Source organism: Furipterus horrens, unplaced genomic scaffold (assembly GCF_987537825.1).
Source record: "Furipterus horrens unplaced genomic scaffold, mFurHor1.1.pri manual_scaffold_1, whole genome shotgun sequence".
Taxonomy (NCBI): Eukaryota; Metazoa; Chordata; class Mammalia; order Chiroptera; family Furipteridae; genus Furipterus; species Furipterus horrens.
Genome location: NW_028327171.1, coordinates 119,813,133 through 119,834,374, shown reverse-complemented (window position 1 = coordinate 119,834,374; position 21,242 = coordinate 119,813,133). Strand labels below are relative to the sequence as shown.

The window sequence follows — 21,242 nt, the reverse complement described above, 5'->3', positions numbered from 1 at the left end:
CACACTTACCCTGGACTCAAGCAGAGGGAGGGCAGAGAGGACTTAGAGGCGCCTGAGGAGAATTCGGGGCGGTGGCTTTGGGGAGAGAACTGAGGGAGCAGCTAACCAGGTCCCAGTGCTGACTCATTCCCCATATTTCAAGCAGACCATTCCCTTCAAAGTGGCATCAACCTGAAGGGAAGCAACAGCCAGCCTGCGGGAATTAATCTACCCCACTCTCGCTGCCTAAGCCTGACGGATGGTCACAGATTGAACAGCTTAACTAAAGGAGACAGACAAAGGCAGTAGATCCGTGGTAGTCTCCAACAGGCAGTCTAGGCCCATACTGGTACAAGATCTGATGCCACCAGGGGCAGATCAAGGAAGTGCAGATCAATCTAAGCAGCAGCAACAAACAAGGAGAGTCACAAAAAAGGGGAGACAGAGAAACAACCCCCCCATCGAAAGGAAAGGAGGAATCCCCAGAAACAGTGTTAAACGAAATAGAGAAAAGCAAACTATCATACATGGAATTCAAAATATAGATTATAGGGAAGCTCAATGAGCTCAGCGAGCTCAAAACAAACTACAAAGAACTTCAGGGAAACTACAAGGAACTTACGGAGAATTACACCAGCATGAAAAAGGCCATAGAAGCTATCCATAAGAGCCAGGAGGAGATGAAGAATACAATTTCTGAATTGAAGGACACAGTAGAAGGAGTTAAAAGCATGCTAGAGGAAGCAGAATATTGGATCAACAAGCTGGAGGACAATGTAGAAAAAAATTGCCAGTTTAACAAAATAAAAAGACTAAAAAAGAATGAAGAAGTTTTAAGAGAGCTGCAGAACAACATGAAACGTAAATATCCATATCATAGGAATACCAGAAGGAGAAGAAGAGTAAGGGATAGAAAATCTGTTTGAAAAACTAATGACAGAAAACTTCCCTAACTTGATGAGAAAAAGAGTCATGCAAGTCCAGGAAGCACAGAAGGTCACAATAAAGATGAACCCAAACAGGGACACTTCAAGACAATCATAATTAAAATGGCAACGTTGAAAGACAAAGAGAGGATCCTAAAAGCAACAAGAAAAGAGCTAATAACATACATGGGAGATGCAATAAGGCTATCATCAGCTTTCTCAACAGAAACTCTTAAAAGCCAGAAGGGAATGGCAAGAAATATTCCAAGCCAATGAAAAACAAAGGCCTACAACCAAGCCTACTCTGCCCAGCAAAGCTCTCATTCAAAACTGAAGGTGAAATAAGGAGTTTCCCAGACAAAAGAAGGCTAAAAGAATACATCTCTACCACCCAGAACTGCAAGAGATGCGATACGTCTGCTTTAAGAAGATGAAGAAACAGAGAGAAACAGAGAGGAACACAAGTACAAAGGGGGAAAATGACAATGAATAAGTACCTATCAAAAATAACCTTAAAAGTAAATGGATTAAAGGCACCAATCAAAAGACATAGGGTAGATGAATGGATTAGAAAGCATGACCCATATATCTGCTGTCTACAAGAGACCCACCTGAGAACAAAAGATCTACACAGCCTGAAAGTGAAGGGATGGAAAAAGATATTTCAAGCAAATGGACATGAAAAAAAAGCTAGGGTAGCAATACTTATATCAGACAAAACGGATTTCACAGCAAAGGCCATAAAAAGAGATAAAATAAGACATTTTATAAAACTTAAGGGAAAAATCCATCAAGAAGATATAACCTTTGTAAACATATAAGCACCCAACATAAGAGAACCCAAATATGTAAGGAAAATTTTGAAAGACTTCAGGAAGGATATAGACAGCAACACACTCATAGTAGAGGACTTTAACACCCTAAAGTCAACAATGCACAGATCTTCCAAGCAAAGAAACACCAAGGATACTGAGACATTCAACAACACTATAGACCAAATGGCCTTAGTTGATATACAACTTTTCACCCCATAGAAGCAAATACACATTCTTTTCAAGTGCACATGGAACATTCTCAAAGATAGACCACATGGTAGGACACACAACAAGCCTCAACGAAATCAAGAAAACTTAAATTATATCAACAATCTTCTCAGAAGACAATGCTTGAAACTTGAAATCAACCTCAAAAAAAAAAAAACACTCAAAAACATTCAAACTCATGAAGAATGAATAACATGATATTAAATAATGAATGGATTAACAATGACATCAAGGGAGAAATCAGAAAGTTTCTGGAAACAAATGATAATGAACACACAACAAGCCAAAACCTATGGGATACAGAGAAAGCAGTCCTGAGAGGAAAGTTCATAGCAATACAGGCCTACCTAAGGATAGAAGAATCTCTAATAAAAAATCTAACCCTACAGCCAGTAGAACTAGAGTAACAACAACAAAGCCCAGAGCAAGTAGAAGGAAGGAAATCATCAAGATCAGAGCAGAATTAAATGACATAGACTAAATAAACAATTCAAAAGATCAACAAAAGTAGGAGCTGATTCTTTGAAAAAATAAACAAAACTGACAAGCTTTTAACCAGGCTCATCAAGAAAAAAAGAGAGGAAACCCAAATAAATAAAATCAGAAACGAAAAAGGAGAAATCACAACCAATAATACCACAGAAATACAAAGGATTGTAAGAAATTACTACGAAATGCATCATAAGAAATTCAAGAACCTAGATGAAATGGACAAATTTCTAGAAACATATAATCTTCAAAAACTGTATCAAGAAGAAGCAGAAAGCCTGAACAGACCAATAACAACTAGTGATATTGAAGCAGTAATCAGAACACTCCTGGCACAAAAAAGCCCTGGAACAGATGGTGTCCCAGAGGAATTTAACATTTAAGAAAGAACTAACTCCTATCCTCAAACTGTTCCTAAAAATCCAAGAACAGGGAAGACTCCCAAACTCTTTCTATGAAGCCAGTATTACCCTAATCCCAACACAAGGTCAAGACATAACAAAGAAAGAAAACTACAGGCCAATAACGCTGATGAACATAGATGCTAAAATCCTCAACAAAGTATTGGCAAACAGGATCCAGCAACACATTAAAAATATCATACACCGGTAGGAGGGGTTTTTGCTTCCCCTCAGGCTGACGCCACCCGGAGAAGAATGGTCTGCCTACAGTATTGGGAATGAGTCAGCACTGGGTCCCGGTCGGCTGCTCCCTCAGTTCTCTCCTCAAAGCCACCACACTAAATTCTCTCCAAACATCTCTAATCCTTTCTGCCTTCCCTCTGCTTGAGCCCAAGCTTTTGCATTGGCTTCTAAGGATGTAAAGAAAGCGATCACACCATCTAAGATTTAAAAGAAATTGTATTTGTCATCCAGAGTCAAAATAATTCTTTTCATGCAAAGAGAGTGGAAAAGTTAAGAAAAGGCATCTTAAAGCAAGCTGCAGATCTTTCACAGGAACTTCCCGAGTCCTTCTGCTTCAGGAGCTGTCTGAGCAGGAAGGTGCATAGACCATACTCCATTGTTACCTCACTTTTCTGTAACATTTAGCATAAATTCATCATGGATTTTCTTCTGTGAAGAAGAGACAAGAATACTAGTTCCAGAACTCTTAGAAACACTCAGAAGATATGACCCCTCAAAGGAATGGTTTTTAGGAAAAGCATTACATGGTAAAGAATCTACAATAATTCACCATTATGCCTTTTCAGAAAATCCTACAGTTTTTAAGTATCCAGACTTTGCTGCTGGCTGGGCCCTTAGTATTCAACTTGTAAACAAGCTTACCAAGAGGTTAAAGAGTGAGTCCCTGAAGTCCGACTTTACAATAGATTTGAAACATGAGATTTCTCTCTACATCTGGGACAAAGGTGATGGAACTCCCCTTACTCCAATGCCTGAGTTGTGTACAGACAGCGCGGATGCCCACTGTGCTACCACATTTCACTCTTCCCTACCCCTTTGTGGAAATCCAGTGAAGAAGAAGGATATTTTTATTGCAGTAAAAACGTGCAAGAAATTTCATGGTGAAAGAATCCCCATTGTAAAGCGGACATGGGCTGGTCAGGCCAGCTTCATTGAATACTACAGTGACTATGCAGAAAAGTTCCATTCCTACAGTGGATCTGGGAATTCCTAATACATACAGAGGTCACTGTGGAAAAACATTTGCCATTTTGGAAAGATTTTTGAATCACAGCCATGACAAGATAGCATGGTTAGTCATTGTGGACGATGATACATTAATAAGCATCTTCAGGCTGCAGCACTTGCTAAGCTGCTATGAGTCCGAATGGTCTTCAGCAGAGAAGCCATCAGGAGACTTCTTGCAAGTAATTGTCGTTGCTACAGCAATGATGCTTCTGATGACATGGTCCTGGGCACGTGCTTCAGTGGTCTGGAAGTCTCTGTGACACACAGCCCTCTATTCCATCACACCCGGCCCATGGATTACCCTGAAGACCACCTTTCTCACCAGGTTCCCATATCCTTCCACAAACACTGGAACATTGACCCAGTGAAGGTGTAAGTCACATGATTGGCACCCAGTGAGGAATACAAATCCTGGCCAGAGACTCAAAAAGGCTTTAAAGAGGAGTTCTTAAGCCTGGGGAACCTAGGAGCACAGTCTGGGCAGGAAACAGAAACCAAGACTGTCGCCTTGGTCCTGCGCTCTGCTTATGCAACATGGCTTCGGAAGCTTCCTGACTTTCGGTGGAAATCCTGTATGTGGTGTTTTTTGAGGGGGAAGAAAAGGTTGTCATAGGGGAAACAGATTCTTTTTTTCTGGGAAAAATACTTGCTTTTGCATTTTGCATTATTGTACTACACAGTCACACCTCTGTGTTTTTCAAGCTGTGGCACAGCAGCTTTGTTCCTGTCCCAGAAAAATAAACGGCACCTGAAGTCTCCTTCCTGTTACTTCTCTTCATTATAATAAAGGTTTCAGTTGGGGATTAGACCAGAGAGATGTGACTCTCTATCATTCTATATATGGGGGGTGGGGGAGGGGGCAGGGGGAAGACAAGGAATATCGACTGACATGGATATTACAATGGTGTGAACTTTTTAACTGTAGTGTTGTTAATGAAAATTATTTTCTGGTCACCTGGTAGGAATAATGCCATACTAAGGATGATTAATAAAACAACATAAGAGTCTAGCTATGAAATGCCCTTTAGCCTATAATCAGGGTTGTTATGTTTTATCTCTTTTTCTGTTTGTGGCTCATGAAAAGAGAAGTTGCCTTCTGTGGGAGCTTTTCATATCGTTAGTAATTCTTCTGTTTTCTGTTTCTCCCTGAAGCCCTCACTTTTTTCACCTCATTGTATAGGAAAGTGTGCTGGATGATGCCAGAAAACTGTGTACACAGTATTTAAAAACAAAGTTGTCATGTTTTATTAAAGTCACTGAGCTTTATGTAAGTCTCAGAAAGTGAATTAAATTAATTTGTACAAAAAAACAAAACAAAACAAAACAAAAAATCATACACCACGATCAAGTGGGATTCATCCCAGGGATGCAAAGATGGTTTAATATTCGCAAATCAATAAACATAATACACCACATAAACAAAATGAAAGACAAAAATCACATGATCATATCAATAGATGCTGAAAAAGCATTTGATAAAGTACAACACCCACTTCTGATGAAAACATTCAGCAAAGTAGGAATAGAGGGAGCATACCTCAACATAATAAAGGCCATATATGAGAAACCTGTAGCCAACATTATAATCAATGGGCATAAACTGAAAGCATTCCCCCTGAGATCAGGAACAAGACAAGGATGTACACCCTCTCTGCTCCTATTCACCATCATCTTGGAAGTTCTAGCCTCAGAAATCAGACAAGAAAGAGAAATAAAAGGCATCCAAATTGGAAAAGAGGAAGTAAAACTGTGTTTATTTGCAGATGACATGCTAGTGTAAACAGAAAACCCTTTAGACTCCACGAATAAACTACTCAACCTACTAAGTGAATTTGGCAGAATGGCAGGGTACAAAATCAGTATTCAGAAATGAAAAGCATTTTTGTACACCAACAATAAAATATGAGATAAAAACTAGAAAAAACATCCCATTTAGTAAAGCAACAAGAAAAATAAAGTACCTAGGAATAACCTTAACCAAGGAGGTAAAAGACCTGTACTCAGAAAACTATGTAACACTGAAGAAAGAAATTAAGAAAGATATAAATAAATGGAAGCATATACCATGTTCATAGATGGGAAGAATCAACATCATTAAAATGTTTATACTAACGAAAGCAATTTACAGATTCAATGCAATCCCTATTAAAATACCAACGACATTATTTCACAGACGTAGAACAAATATTTCAAAAATTTATATGGAACCAAAAAAGACCCCAAATAGCCACAGCAATCTTGAGGAAGAAGAACACAGAAGGAATCACAATACCTAATACCAAACTATACTACAAGGCCAGTGTAATCAAAACAGTCTGGTACTGGCATAAGAACAGACATCTAGATCAATGGAACAGAATAGAGAGCCCCAAAATAAACCAATATCTGTATGGTTAACTAATATTTGACAAAGGAGGAAGAAACAAAAAATGGAGTGAAAAGAGCCTCTTCAACAAATGGTGTTAGGAAAACTAGACAGGGACATGCAAAAAAATGAAACTAGACCACCAACTTACACCACACACCAGAATAAACTCAAGATGGATCAAAGACTTAAATGTAAGCCGTGACACCATAAAAGTCCTAGAGGGAAACACAGGCAGGAAAATTTCAAATATCTCCCATAGCAATATATATCTCCTAAGGCAAGGGAAACAAAGGAAAGAATAAACAAATGGGACTACATCAAACTAAAGAGTCTCTGCTCAGCAAAAGAAAACATCAGCAAGAGGAAAAGGGAACCAACCATATGGGAAAATATGTTTGCCAATGATACCTCAGACAAGGGACTGATCTACAAAATATATAAAGAACCTATACAACTCAACACCAAGAAGACAGACAACCCAATTAAAAAATGGGCAAAGGATCAGAACAAACACTTCCCCAAAGAGGACATAAAGAGAGTCCATAGGCATATGAAAGAATGCTCAACATCACTAGCCATCAGAGGGATGCAGATAAAAATCACAATGAGATACCACCTCACACCAGTCAGAATGGCCATCATCAACAAACAAGTGCTGGCGAGGATGTGGAGAAAAGGGAACCCTAGTGCACTGTTGGCAGGACTGCAGACTGGTGCAGCCACTACGGAAAGCAATATGGAATTTCCTCAAAAAAGTAAAAATGAAACTACCTTTTGATCCAGCAATTTCATTGCTAGGATTATACCCGGAGAATCCTGAAACACCAATTCAAAAGAACCTGTGCACCCCTATGTTCATAGCAGCACTATTTACAATAGCCAAGTGCTGGAAACAGCCTAAGTACCCATCTGTAGATGAGTGGATCAAAAAACTGTGGTACATTTACACAATGGAGTATTATGTAACAGAAAGAAAGAAGGAACTGCTACCATTTGCAACAACATGGATGGAACTAGAGAGAATTATGCTCAGCGAAATAAGCCAGGAAAATACCATATGCTATCACCTATTACACGAGATTAATCAACAACACTAACGAGCAAAATTGAACCAGAAGCATGTAAACAAGGAGTAGACTAACAGTGGCAAGGGTGGAGGCGGGAGGTAATGAAGGGGTTAAGAAGGGGAATGGTCTAGTCAAAGAACATGTTTAAATGACCCATGGACATGGACATGGACAACTGGGTGGGGACTGACTGTGGGGAAAGGGGTGGGCAGGGTGTGGGGAAGCAACAGGGAAAAAAGTGGGACAACTGTAATAGAAAAACAAACAAAAATTTTTAGTATAGGGAAAAAAATGAAAGCAAATAAATTAATAAATGAGCCAACAAATCTCCCCTCACCCAACAAAAACAAACTGTCACATGTAGGATAGTGAACAAAAGAAAATGTAAAGCATGGAAATGCAATTTTAGTGAATATTAGAAGGACAAGCATTTTCCTTCACACTGTATATTTTTCTCCCTACCTGATCCCTTGAGAATTTGGATTTGAAGAAATAATGACATAAGTTTCTTTGCATAAAACTAATAAGACCAGTTGTTAATAGAGGTTTTGTTGACCAAGACTTTGACTGGAATGTCATGCCTAAAGGAGACATGCTTGGGCTCTGGTCGTTACCAAAAAGCCCTCAGGAACGGGGAATGACTTTCAAAGGTAATAAAAGCCCACGAGATAAAAGGCCTGGTACCTTGGTTGGTTGTGCAGTTCATGGCAATCTTTCCAGGGAAGGAACAAAGGTTGCTTTCCTGAAAAATGGCTAGAAGGGACCTTAAGGAACAATGAAAAACCCGAAGGACTTGGAAAAGACAGGTGTTTACAGGCAAGGCTGAATGGCAGATATGTGGCTCAGTTTCTGTGCCCTGAAGGACAGACTGAAGGTCACCCTAAAAGTTCCTCATGTAAGTTCCAGCAAAGCAGACGTAAAGATCATATGTGATCATTTGCTGCTCTTGTTGTGTCTATGCAAACGAACAGGATAAATTAGAACTGGACTTAATGCGGTCCCTTTAATGACAAGGAAGGTAATCTTAAGGAGAAAAATCGCAATTCAGGGAAAACCACAATGCTCAGTGGTAGACAATACAGTAGTGCAGCTGTCTTTAAAGTTTATTTTCATGTAAAGTTTGTTTTCATTTGAAAGTTAAACTATGTCTGTGACATCATCAAAGATGCTTAATTTACAGGCAAGAAGAATGTCAAATGCCTTGCAACTGGATGTCTTTCAAATAGGACAGTCTTGCAGATTTAGAGACTGGTTTGTGGGTTATGTTGCGTAAATTAACATGTGTGTTCCGTTTTCACACAGCATAAGCCTATGATCTCGTTACCTGAGTGATTGTCTGTATGCATAAGCCTAACTTAATCCTGTCTGCATCGCTGCCTCCTGAGATTCAACGGTTTGGCTGAACTAAGTGGCTGGGTTGGTGAAGTATGAGGTGGTCTGTGGGCTTCACTTTAAAACTGATTTCTCTTTTCTATTCTAATGGGTGGACAGAAAGGGCCCAGAGGTCTTAGAGGGGGTGAAACCTAAAATATTTCCCTCAGCCCAAACGAAGTATAATGGGCAAAAGGGTTTTAGACAGGTGAGATGTGCCTGGCACACCTTCCTCCAAAGAAGCCTTTTTTTTTTTTTTCCTAATGTGGGATATTGAAAAATTAATCTCTCCCTTTTGTCATCGTGATTATGGATAGAATGATGATGTCTTTTAACCCTGTTGCCAAATCTGTTGCCCACAGAATACAAGGATGCCAGCCTGTTAAACCAAGCACGCCATTGTCCAGGGACAGCCAACCGACCTGGAGTCTGCAAGATCCTTTCCCATGTCGGAAGGCCACCCTCCCCTCCACACCCCCAGTCTTATTAGGGATTTCTGGACCCAAAGGTAGGTAGGACAATGACCATGTCCAGTTTGAAGCAGCCAGAGGAGCACGAGACCTTAGCCCATTGTCCTTTATAAGATTATAAAGGGTCTTAAGTCTGAGAGAGGGGAATTGTTACAGAACAGGGGTCCCCCAAAAAATTAATTAATTTAAAAAAAAATTTAAAGAATAATAGTGGTACTAACAGAACAATGCTGCAGCCTGTAAATATACATACAGGCTTGTATATGCATAGAATATCTTTAAGACCATTTAAGAAACTGGAAAGGGTGCAGGGAAGCAAGAGGGGCAAAAAAGTGAGACAAATGTAATGGAAAAAAAAAAAAAAAAAAAAGAAACTGGAAACAGTGTCTGCATCTCAGAAAAGGATGCCAAAAATGGACAAAAGCATAGAGTAAAAGACTTATAATTCACTCTCTATCCTTATATACCTTTTAAACTTTTTAACCATATAAATACTATAAAAGAAAATATAAATTTTAAAACAATCAAAATATATATTTTAAAATACTAAAAACATCTGTAGGTACATCACATTGTATCCAATAACAGAAAGTTATTTGTCAACTCAAATAAAATTATAGTTCTGAAATCACAGCATCATCAGCTGCTACACCAAGAACTAAAAAATATAAGAAGAGCAACTTATTCAGCAAATTGTCCACCTCGAGTATTCATTTCTAGATGGCAATATTGGTAACACCTAAAAGCAAAGTTTACTTCTGAACCTCGTCCAGCCATGGACTTCTTGCAAATCCAAAAACAGAAAAACACCTAATGAGAAGACGACAAGCATTTGATTAATTTTTTATAACTAAACTAGAGCCATGTTTTAATGCAAAAATGACATAAGACAAGACAGGGTCACATGCTTTTACAAAATTACATTTATAAGTATATTAACTACAGGTGTCTCATACTGCAGGCTGGATTTTATTAAAACCTCTAGGGTGAATAATTTAGCAATAGCTCTCAAAATTTTAAAGGCACATAACTTTGAACCCAATATATTGAATTATGAAAATTTATTTATTCATACATGGGCAAAATAAATTATGATAAAATTATTCTTCATAGCATTCTTTACAAATGCAAAAAAATAGGAAAAATTCAATGTTCCTCAATAGAGGGCTAAGTAAATTATGGTATGCCATCCAATGGCATATTATTAGCTATACTCTTCATTTAAAAAAAAGAAAAAACAAAAGAGGACCATTAAGTACTGATATAAATGGTTCCCCAGATACATTAAGTAAAAAAGAAAGAAAAAGATAAAAAAGAAATGAAAAGAAAAATGGGGGGTAATCTGTAATAGGCCACCATTTGTACAAAAAATTGAGGGGGAAGGATAGTATATACATGCATTTTTTTCACACATGTATTTAATAACACTGGAGTCTACATGAAAGGGAACTAAGTGGATGGCAAAAAGAATAGGAGGAAAACTTAAATTTTAAATCATGTGTATGTATTACCTGTTCAAAAGTAAATATTTTACATTTTTTTAAAAATTAATGCATTTAACTTACAGCTCTTCTCCTTTCTACGTAGTTTAAAGAAGCTGAAAAGAATCTTTATATACAATTACAACAGATTCAAACTTGCTCATAAAAAGGGACATAAGAATATCCAGTTGGTATCTTAAAAAAAGAAAAAGAATTTACAGCCAGCCCTGGCCAGTGAGGATCAGTTGGTTGGAGCATGGTCCGTAACCGAAAGGTTGTGGGTTTGATTCCCAGTCAGGGTACGTGTCTGGGTTGTGGGTTCGTTCTCTAGTTGGGGTATGTACAGTAGGCAACCATCAATACTTCTCTCTCACGTTAATGTTTCTCTCACTTCCTCTCTCTTTTCCTCTACCTAAAAGCTATGAAAAAAGAAATGTCCTCAGCTGAGGATTTTAAAAAATTTTGCAGCCAATAATACATATTAAAATGACATCATTATCCAGAGCCATCGCAATAACAGGCGGTTTCCCAAAAGCATAATGTCTAACTCCCACCCCAAAAATTCAAAAATTGAATCACTGATCACTTGATAATTCAAGAGAAAATCTGAAAATATGAGTCCAGATTTTGCCAAGACCTAGGGTTCTCTGCAAGATGTTAGTTTCAAACAGCCTTCTCTCAGCAAAAGTTGTGCTTTCTTGGCTCTTGTCTGTGGCCATTTCACAAAATTAGATCATGACATGAACAGGGCCAAGAATTAGGCTCCTTGTCCCATCGTCACAAGCTATGTTCCCAGCCAAGAGTTCTCATAAAGGACAGGTCCCAGAGTGGCGAACCAGGTGAGTATATACCTGGCTCAGGGCCTGATATCCTTCAGATCAAAACAGAAAGGGGACAGATCTCTCTCTCACCCCCAAATTAGGAGCCTTTCCCTCTTCTGTCTTCCCAGGATATACTCTAGAATAACTCTTAAATGGCAACAGTTTTTTTTAAGGGTCTCTGTGATTTGAGTTCATTTCTCATTAACACCTTCTGTACAGCTTTTCTGTATCCTCTCCACTCACCACATTTCAGCCTAAAAGAGGTCTTATAATCAAATGATTGAGATGTCCCTTATCTTTCAGAGCTTTGCCATTCTTTCACGATTCCATAAAAACCTTATTATACAATTTATCTAAATATGTATGATAAGGGTGTTTATATAACAAGAGACTAAGAAACACCTACTTAGAAGCCAAAACCTATTGGACAACGAAATACCAAAGGCCAGCCTTCCCTTCACTGACTTCTGGACCACAAGTAACATTAGACCCTACTAAACACTAAAGAGTATGATGGAGGGAAACCTGACAATACAGATAGAAAAATCAGATACTTCTTCACTGGCTAACTTTTGGGATTTCTAAGAAAAATAATTTTCTATGATTTTTCATATACATTCATCGCACAAACTCAAATAATGATTTTTTTCTTATTTTATTAAAATTATATAATTTCAGGTGTACGATTCTATAATATATCATCTGTATATTGTATATTCCACAAGCTCAAAGTAATGTTTTAGCTTCACAATTCAGTCAATAAAAGTTAAGCACATGACTTGCATGGTACTCTACTGGGCACCAGTGTAATGGAGGGACAAGAGCGAGCTGAAAATTGGAAAACAAAGAAATATACACCCTACCCTGAAGGTCCTTACAATCTATTTTGGAATACAAACAACTTTAAAGTAACTACACAAAATTAAATGAAAGGAACGGAACTCACACTTATTAATGTCTCATATACGTTAAGCAGCAAAGTTATAATACACAAAATATCCATGATCCTCCTTTAAAGAAATACAACAGGTCACAGGAGGGGTATGGTTGAGGAGGGTAAGTTGTAAAGTCAAAAACCCAAAGCAAAATATAAATGCCAGTGAGTAATACAGAAAATAAGTAAATAAAAAGTTTATAACAGTCTTCACCAAATGGTGCCGTAACAACTGGATATTTACATGCGAAAAATGAAGTTGGATCCCTACCTCACACTCGTACACAAAAATTAACTCAAAATGGATGAACAACCTAAATGTAAGAGCTAAAACTATAAAACTCTTTGAAGAAAACATAGGAATAAATCTTTATGACCCTGGATTTGACAATGGATTCTTAGATATAACACCAAAAGCATGAACAGTAAAAGAAAAAATACATAGTTGAACTTCACCAAAATTTTAAAATTTTATTTATTAAAGGACAATATCAAGAAAAGTGAAAAGACGATCTGCAGAATAAATGGGATAAAGAATTTCAAACCATGTATCTGATTAAGAATTCAATATCCAGGATACATAAAAACACCTAAAACTCAACAACAAAAAAGACACACAATCCAATTTAAAAATGGGCAAAGAACTTGAATAGATATTTCTCCAAATAAGACATACAAATATCTAATAAACACACGAAAGGATGCTCAACAACTTAAGTCATTAGGGAAACGCAAATCAAAACCACAATGAGGTGCTATTTTACATCTACTAGGATAACTTTAAATTTAAAAAAATAAAGAAAATAAGTGTTAGGCAAGGATGTGGAGAAATTTATAAACTTTCATATGTTGTTGCTGGGAGTGTAAAATGATACACCCACTGTGGAAAAGTTTAGTAGTTTCTCAAAGAGCTAAACAAAGAATTACTACCCAACCCATTAAGTCAACCCCTAGGTATATGCCCCAAGAGAACTGAAAGCAGACTCTAACACACATTTATAAACCAATGTACATTGCAGCATTATTTGCAATAGTCAAAATGTGAAAACAACCCAATTTCCATCAACAGATGAATGGATTAAGAAAATGCAGTATATCCATAAAATGGAATATTATTCAGTAATTGAAAAGGTTTAACTTCTCCTTCCTCTCTCTCTAAAATCAATGAACATATTCCCAGGTGAGGATTGTTTAAAAGCAGAAGAAGAAAGAAATAGCATTCTGATACATGCTACAACATGAATGAACCTTGAAATATTATGCTCAATGAAATAAACCAATGGCAAAAGGACAAATATTGTATAATTTCACTTACATGAAATATCTACAATAGGCAAATTTTAGACAGAAAGCAGATTAGAAGTTACCAGTGGCTGAGGGAAAGAAAGGAATTTTTACTGCTTAATAGTTACATTTCTGTTTGGAGTGATGGAAAAGATTTAGAAGTAGATTGTGGTGATGGTTACACAATAGTGTGAATGTACTTAATGCCACTGAATTATACACCTAAATATGACTTAAATTGCGTATTTATTTATAGTTTACAATAAAAAAAAAAGAGTTTGCATCAGGTCATTAGTGACATGGATTGTTCAAGGGTAGATTTCAAATCAGGGACTTAAGTCTAAAAAGTTGTGTGGATCATCTAATCAACCTTCATGGAAACACCAGTGAGAAACATGCACCTCTAAATCCTTCCTGACAAGTAAGGAGGTTATCTCCAGTTGCTGCTGGACGGTGGGAGCAGATTTTCTCCCAAGGCAGCCCACTGACCTTTCATGAAGGAGGAATAACCTGTGCTGAAAAAACAAACAAACAAACAACATAAAAAAAACAGAGATAAATGAAAATGCTCCTAGAAGAACTGGCAGTATATCTATAGCACCCAGGCTAGTGCTTGGTAAGTACTGGGTGTTTAATCTATGATGGCTATTATTATTGAAGCAGGTCTACGTGCCACCTAAACACTGAACAGCATCTAACTTATCAGAACTTAACAGCAACCAGAAACAAGATGACCTCAGATAACCAACTGTTTTTATATACTTCAACAACTCTTGGAAAGATTGGTTTATTCCTAGAATGAACCCAGCTACTCTACATTCGGAAGGGCACTGCTATGCAATTCATTTTCTATACAACAGGCCTCTGTAAGCATGTCTGAGCAACCCTCCTGAAGAGTCTGCCACTACCTACAGGAAAGATACATTATGAAGAAACTGAGCAGAATATTAGCTAGAAAGTAGGTGTAAGCTTAGCAGCACTCAAACTTTGGTGGCCTCAGAATCCCTGGGAAACCTGTTAAAAAAGCAAATGCCTCGCCTCCACCACCAGACATTCTGATTACTATATACAGTGTGGGACAAAAGTAACTTTACAGTTGTGAGTATGCAGAAGTCTATTCTTGTATTGAGCCCTGGCTGGTTTAGCTCAGTGGATTGAGCGTCGGCCTGCGAGCTAAGTGTCGCTGGTTCGATCTTCCAGTCAGGGTACATCAGAGAAGGAAAACTCTGACTCCAAAAAACCTCCGCTGCCTTGCGGCATACCTCTTCAGGGGAAAGGCTAAGGGAGTAAACCCCGACAGAAAATCCGGAGCCAGAGTCCCTAAGGCGGTTTGACGTTGTAGTCAACACCGGCAACTCCTGCGGCGCACCTGAACCCAAGCTGTATCGACTCCGTCTTTCCCTTGGACCCTTCAGCTGCGAAGAGAGGGGGGGTCTGCTGCATGGGCAACAGCAGACCCTCCATATCACCCTGCCCAGGCTCTGTAGCTTCAGCGTCATCGCAAGATGTCGATTCAACATGGGAGGAGACAGATACCATGTCACTCCCGAGTCGGACTGCACAGCCATTCTTGGCGGTGCAGATAGACTCTGAAGAAGCTACACCATCGTCTCTCGAGACGGACGGCTGCCGACATTCTTGTATTATTAATTATTATATTATTTTCCATACAAACAACTATAAACCTATTTTTGCCCCACCCTGTATTTCAGGCAGGGTCCTTGACCACAACTGTTTAAAGAATAACTTGAAGGTAGGCCATAAAAATGTTAAAAAGATTATGTTCTAATGCTGACAAAAGACCAATCTGGCACCCAAAGCAAAGGATGCATTTTCCTCCATAACTACCTAGAAATGCACTATCTTTGGCAATGCATGACAGGAGAGGACGTCAAGCAAGAGTAAGAGAGATCACCTGCACAGAATATTCAACAAAACTGCATTTGGTTGGTTCATATAAAAGTTTGTCATTATTGCTTATTCCTTTTAAAAGTAAATACAAAAAGGAAAAATAAAATGTACATTCTACATCCCTCAGAATCACAAAAACATACTTAAATTATACTACTAGAAGTTGGTAAAAATTTTGTGAAACTGGTACATCCTTAGATTACTAAGAAAATTATTACCAGGTACAACTTGTTGTTCAGGCAATGTGCATCAAAAATCACCCAATAATCTCACTTTAAATTTATCATAAATGAAACAACACAAAAGAAACTATAATCAAAAAGACAGTCACAGTTCTAGTATATGTAATACAGTATTCCCTCACTTATTGAGGGTATTACGTTCTAGAACCCCCGCGATAGGTGAAAATCCACGAAGTAGGAACCCTACATTTATTTTAGTATTTATATATTTTTTAAGGCTTTCTAAACCCTTCCCACACACTTATAAACCATTCCTACTCCCTTATTAACCTTTTCCACTCTCTTATTAATCTTTTCCATGCTTTTATAAACACTACTTATGTTCTTAAAACATATTCTACACTCTTAAACCTATGTAACTTTACAACATACGTATACAGTACCGCAAAATCCTGCAATATAGCAAAAAATCTGCAATAATTAAATATAGTATTTTTTTAAATCCTGCGATACAATGAGGCCACGATAAGTGAACCACGATATAGACTAGTCCCTCTCTATATCTCGCCATATCATAGTATTTTGCAGTACTGTATACATATGTTGTTAAAGTTACATAGGTTTAAGGTTTAAGGGTGTAGAATAAATGTAAGGTTCCTACTTCGCGGGGGAGTCTAGAACGTAATACCCGTGATAAGTGAGGGAATCTGTACTGTATAAGTAAAAGACACCTGCATGTCAAAAATCTCAGTTTACCAAACTTTGCTATATCAATTCAAATATGACAAAGCTATTAAATATTAAAATAATACCTACTACGTCATTATTTGGAAACTACTCATAAAACATGCACGACCTAAAACTACTTTCTACAAAGTATGAACATATGGACAGCCTCAAAGGGAGATATAAAAAAAAACAAAAACCACAGCTTCTATTAGAATGGATTGATGTGGGTTTCCCCCCTCTGGTCTCTGAACTTTCTGTATTATTGTAGTAAGATGATAAATAAATTTTACTGATTCTGCTTGGCAAGTAAATTGGCAACAGTTACAGAAACAGGTGGAAAGTAGATTCATTGACCTCAGCTACTCCGAATGAAGATAAACTCACCAAAATGTGTCATGCTAATAGATGTTCACAAGGCCAGTTGTAGGGTTTTTTTGTTTTGTTTTGTTCTGTTTTCACAAAAAGATAAATCTTAACAGATATATGTAACTATTAAACCTTGAACTTGCTTTTTTTTTTAAAGTAAGTATAAATAAATACACTAAAAGGTAGGAGGAAATATGGTTTGGCAGCTATTCACATGGCAAAAAGATCAGAAGTCTTCATGAACGACTACTTCAATATAAGACAAAAAAAATTATGTAGCTAAGAAACAGTTTACATGAAAAAAAACACTAAGCTGAGAAACAGAAGGTCCAGTTCTCATGCTAGCTCTATCACGAAATAGAATTTAACTTGCAGGTCTTAGTTTCTCACCTGTAAATTAATAGGATGACAGTATCTCCCATCTCCCTCACAGGACTTGAAAGGGAGCAAACAAGATTGTGAATATTAAAAGTGCTTTGTAAAAAGGGTTTTTTTTCCTTGAATCTGGCTATTATTATGAATTCATACATATGTAGCTACAAAAAAGGGGTAACAGTTTTTATAACGATAAGTTCCAAACTGATAATAAGCAGATAACGCTTCCCCAGGGGCCTGGGATCTTGGGACATGTACAGTATTCCACTCTATCTGCACTGTTCAAACCTTTCAGGAAAATCTATTCACGTATTACTTGGTAAGTTTTTAAATTTGTAAAAGCTAATGCAATCACTAACAATATTAATACAGAGTGTAGGGTTCTCAAACTTTGGGGATTTTAAGAATCAACCAGGCATTGTTAAAAACTGTGGCTTCGCAGGCTCCATTCAGACTTAATTGACCAAATCTCTAGATAAACGAAATAAATAAGGCCAGACCATTTATATTTTGACAAGCTCCCCAAGTGATTCTGGTAACTTGATTATTGCTACGACTACTACATTATTATTAACATTAACTGTACATGTTATACATTAACCCACTTATTATATGCCTGCCACTATTCTCAGCACTTTACGTATATTATCTTTTAATCCTTATAACAACTTTGTAAGTAGGCACTACTATTAAAACCGCCCTCTCTTCACCCTCATTTCATAGATGAAAATATTGATACAAAGAGATTTAACTAGCCTATGGCACAATGTCACAGAGCTAGTAAGTAGCAGAGCCAGATGCACAATGAAGTCTGAAAATCACTGATGCAATTTCCTAAGACAATAGCTGTATATGATAGGTCATATCAAATCGTTTTATTTCAAACACTGCATTTAAAGGACTCTAATAAAAACAGAGTTGCCTAAAGAAAGCATGCTGAAATAATATTAAACCAGGAAGAATTTACATACCTCCAGCATCAATTCATAACATTGTCTGTCTGCCCTAGATTGTGAGCCCCTGAAGTGGGAGAGCCATGTATGTCTTCAACTGTACCCTTATGGTAGCTGGTGCTTAACTAAAGAAAGGATTTAATAGTTGAATTAATCAATAAATCTATAAAAGGCCTGATGACTGTCCTAGGAAATGAAAGGCATATTGGAGAAGAAACAGACTTAAATCATGTTGCTTCAGGGATATAATTAAAATCAACAGGTAATTAAATCATGTTGCTTCAGGAATATAATTAAAATCAAAAAGAGGTGGAAATTGTGGTATAATTCCTTAAAATATCTTTCTAGCAACCAAGACTTGTCCAGTAACAATGAATTATGTCTGCAGTTTGAGGCTGGTGATCAAACTATAGTAGACAGAAGGAAGGATGTTAAACTACAGGGCCTCTAAGAACTTTTCCAAGGCTCAAATTCTATTATTATGTTATAATACACTGGTTTATTCTTTCATACATTATATAGTGACTAGTTACACAAGTCCCAGAAGTAGGCAACAGAAAATACCACAAGTGTTCTACAAATTTACAGTGTCCTCAAGGATCTAGACCAGTGGTTCTCAACCTTCCTAATGCCGCAACCCTTTTATACAATTCCTCATGTTGTGGTGACTGCCAACCATAACTAAAGCATAGTGATTAATCACAAAAATAATATGTAATTATATGTGTGTTTTCTGATGGTATTAGGCAACCTCTGTAAAAGGGTCATTCCGCCCCCAAAGGGGTCACGACCCACAGGTTAAGAACTGCTGATCTAGACAAAGAATAAATGCACAGGAGTGATCTTCCAAGGAGAAAGGTAATGAATACACACAATAGAAAACAGCAAGGAGAAAGGAAGAAAGTCAACAAAAATATTAAGGAAGAAATGATACTGCCATTTGAGCAAGATCTTTAGGGATCCATGGGGTAAGGTAGAATCTGGGGAGAAAAAGCAATGACTACAGCAGTAGAGATCTGATCATAAAGAAGAAAAGCCCTGAGGTGGTGAAACAATGTGCTAAAACTAAGGTCTTCAGAGATCACTTAGTTACACATGTATTTCATGGATGTCACCCTGATTGCACTGGGTAAAAAAAAATTTCTTAAATTACACTTTAGAAACCAAAACCTATTTCATCAATGATTTCTTCTTTACTTAGCTGTTGTTTCTTTTTAAGACTAACAGATCCTTATTTACTAGGAAATATTCTATGTAAGTGTTTTTAAACAGTTGTTATTTTTCGCTCCTGTTTATTCTTTCTACTATTTAATATGACAAACTGACAGTTTTAATAACTCGGCTCTACTACTTATAATCCCTTCAATGGTTATAATATTTACTAATGGTATTACAAAATAAAAGTATTATATAATAATCTAAAAACTATAACTTTAAGTAGAAGACTGTTAAGACAACATGGAGTTTCAAAAAACAAATTTAAGTCTCAGATCCAAGAAAATATCTCACCCAATTTATAAATCATGAGACTGAGTTGCTTAAGAAAATAAAATTAACGAAAGACTAAGGCAAAATATCTAAATCGAAAACCAATCAACAAAGTATAACACATTTGAATAAACTCAGTGTTCTTCTAGCCAATCATTTCTCAAGATCCCTGGCAAACTATTTTAAGGATCTGAAATCTTGCTCTATAAAAAGCAAGTTCCCATCATCTGAACTACACTGAAGAGATTTTATCACAGTAGTTACTAAAGCACAACACACCAAGTTTCAGATTTTTGCTTCTTATTAGTACAAAAAAAATGCTTACCTCTTTCACATAAAGTTGAGTCTGTGGCCAAAATCCTGACACAGTAGATCTAGGTTTTCAGTTCTAACACTAAAATGTAAGTTTAGCAAAGGCCTTTTCCTTTGTCACCTAGATTATAACATGGAGATACAATATTTGATACTTCCACCACCAACAGTCTCTGCAAAGGATTGCTAACTTAGTTGAGAGAATACTGTATAAAGCTATGGCTTAAAACTCTTCAATAAAAATTAAAACTTTAAAAATCTAAACAGTACTACATGTTAACAGATAAACAATGAATTACAGAAAAGGAGATTTGACTAACAATTTTTTTTTTTAAAAAAAGGTGCAATTACACAATTTCATAAAGATGAGTAAGCAAACAGGACACCAAAATTCAAATCTTTCTTAGCAAATGGAGAGGATAAATAATACTGAGTAACTCTGCCACATGCCAATGGTGTTTTTGTTATCTATTATATACGGTCTGTGTACATCAGTGTTACTATTTTCCCACTTCCTTGACGAGCAAAACGAGCCCAGTGTCCAGGATTCCTCATACCAGGTGCTCTGTATATGTCACTAATAATAACCTTGTAATAGTAATAGTAATAAAAACAACAACTTCTAAAGCTAGAATTCATACCCCACTGTGGCACCCTCATGGATGCAAGGCACAGGACAGCACGCAACTACTTCTCCCTTCTGACGCTCCTGCATCACTGCCTCCCAAAGGAGTAGAGGATCTCACTGCCACATCTACAAATTAAAGTATCATGTTTAGAGAGCTCACAGGTTCTACGAGTGGTCAATACCTGATGAACGAACCCCAAGACAGAGAAACTCACCCAGATACAGCAAAACATGAGTTAAGACTCTACCTAATTTTTAAATTTTTAGAAACAAACACAACTATTTTTTAAAACATTATGTAATAAGTTAGACTCTGGAAAACCCCATACACATCCGAGCGGCTGGGAGAATGGAAAGCAAAATTCGATTAGCTCCATTGTACCCAACCAAGCTAAGGTGCAAGACCACACACT

At 37.2% G+C, this 21,242-nt stretch overlaps 1 protein-coding gene and 1 pseudogene across 19 annotated transcripts in view; one reads left to right on the top strand and one right to left on the bottom strand.

Annotated features, from left to right (window-relative positions):
* CLASP1 (cytoplasmic linker associated protein 1) overlaps positions 1–21,242 on the bottom strand; it is a 336,932-nt gene that overhangs the window by 314,394 nt on the left and 1,296 nt on the right. The window lies entirely within an intron of this gene.
* LOC150021834 (beta-1,3-glucosyltransferase-like) overlaps positions 1–21,242 on the top strand; it is a 38,306-nt pseudogene that overhangs the window by 15,879 nt on the left and 1,185 nt on the right.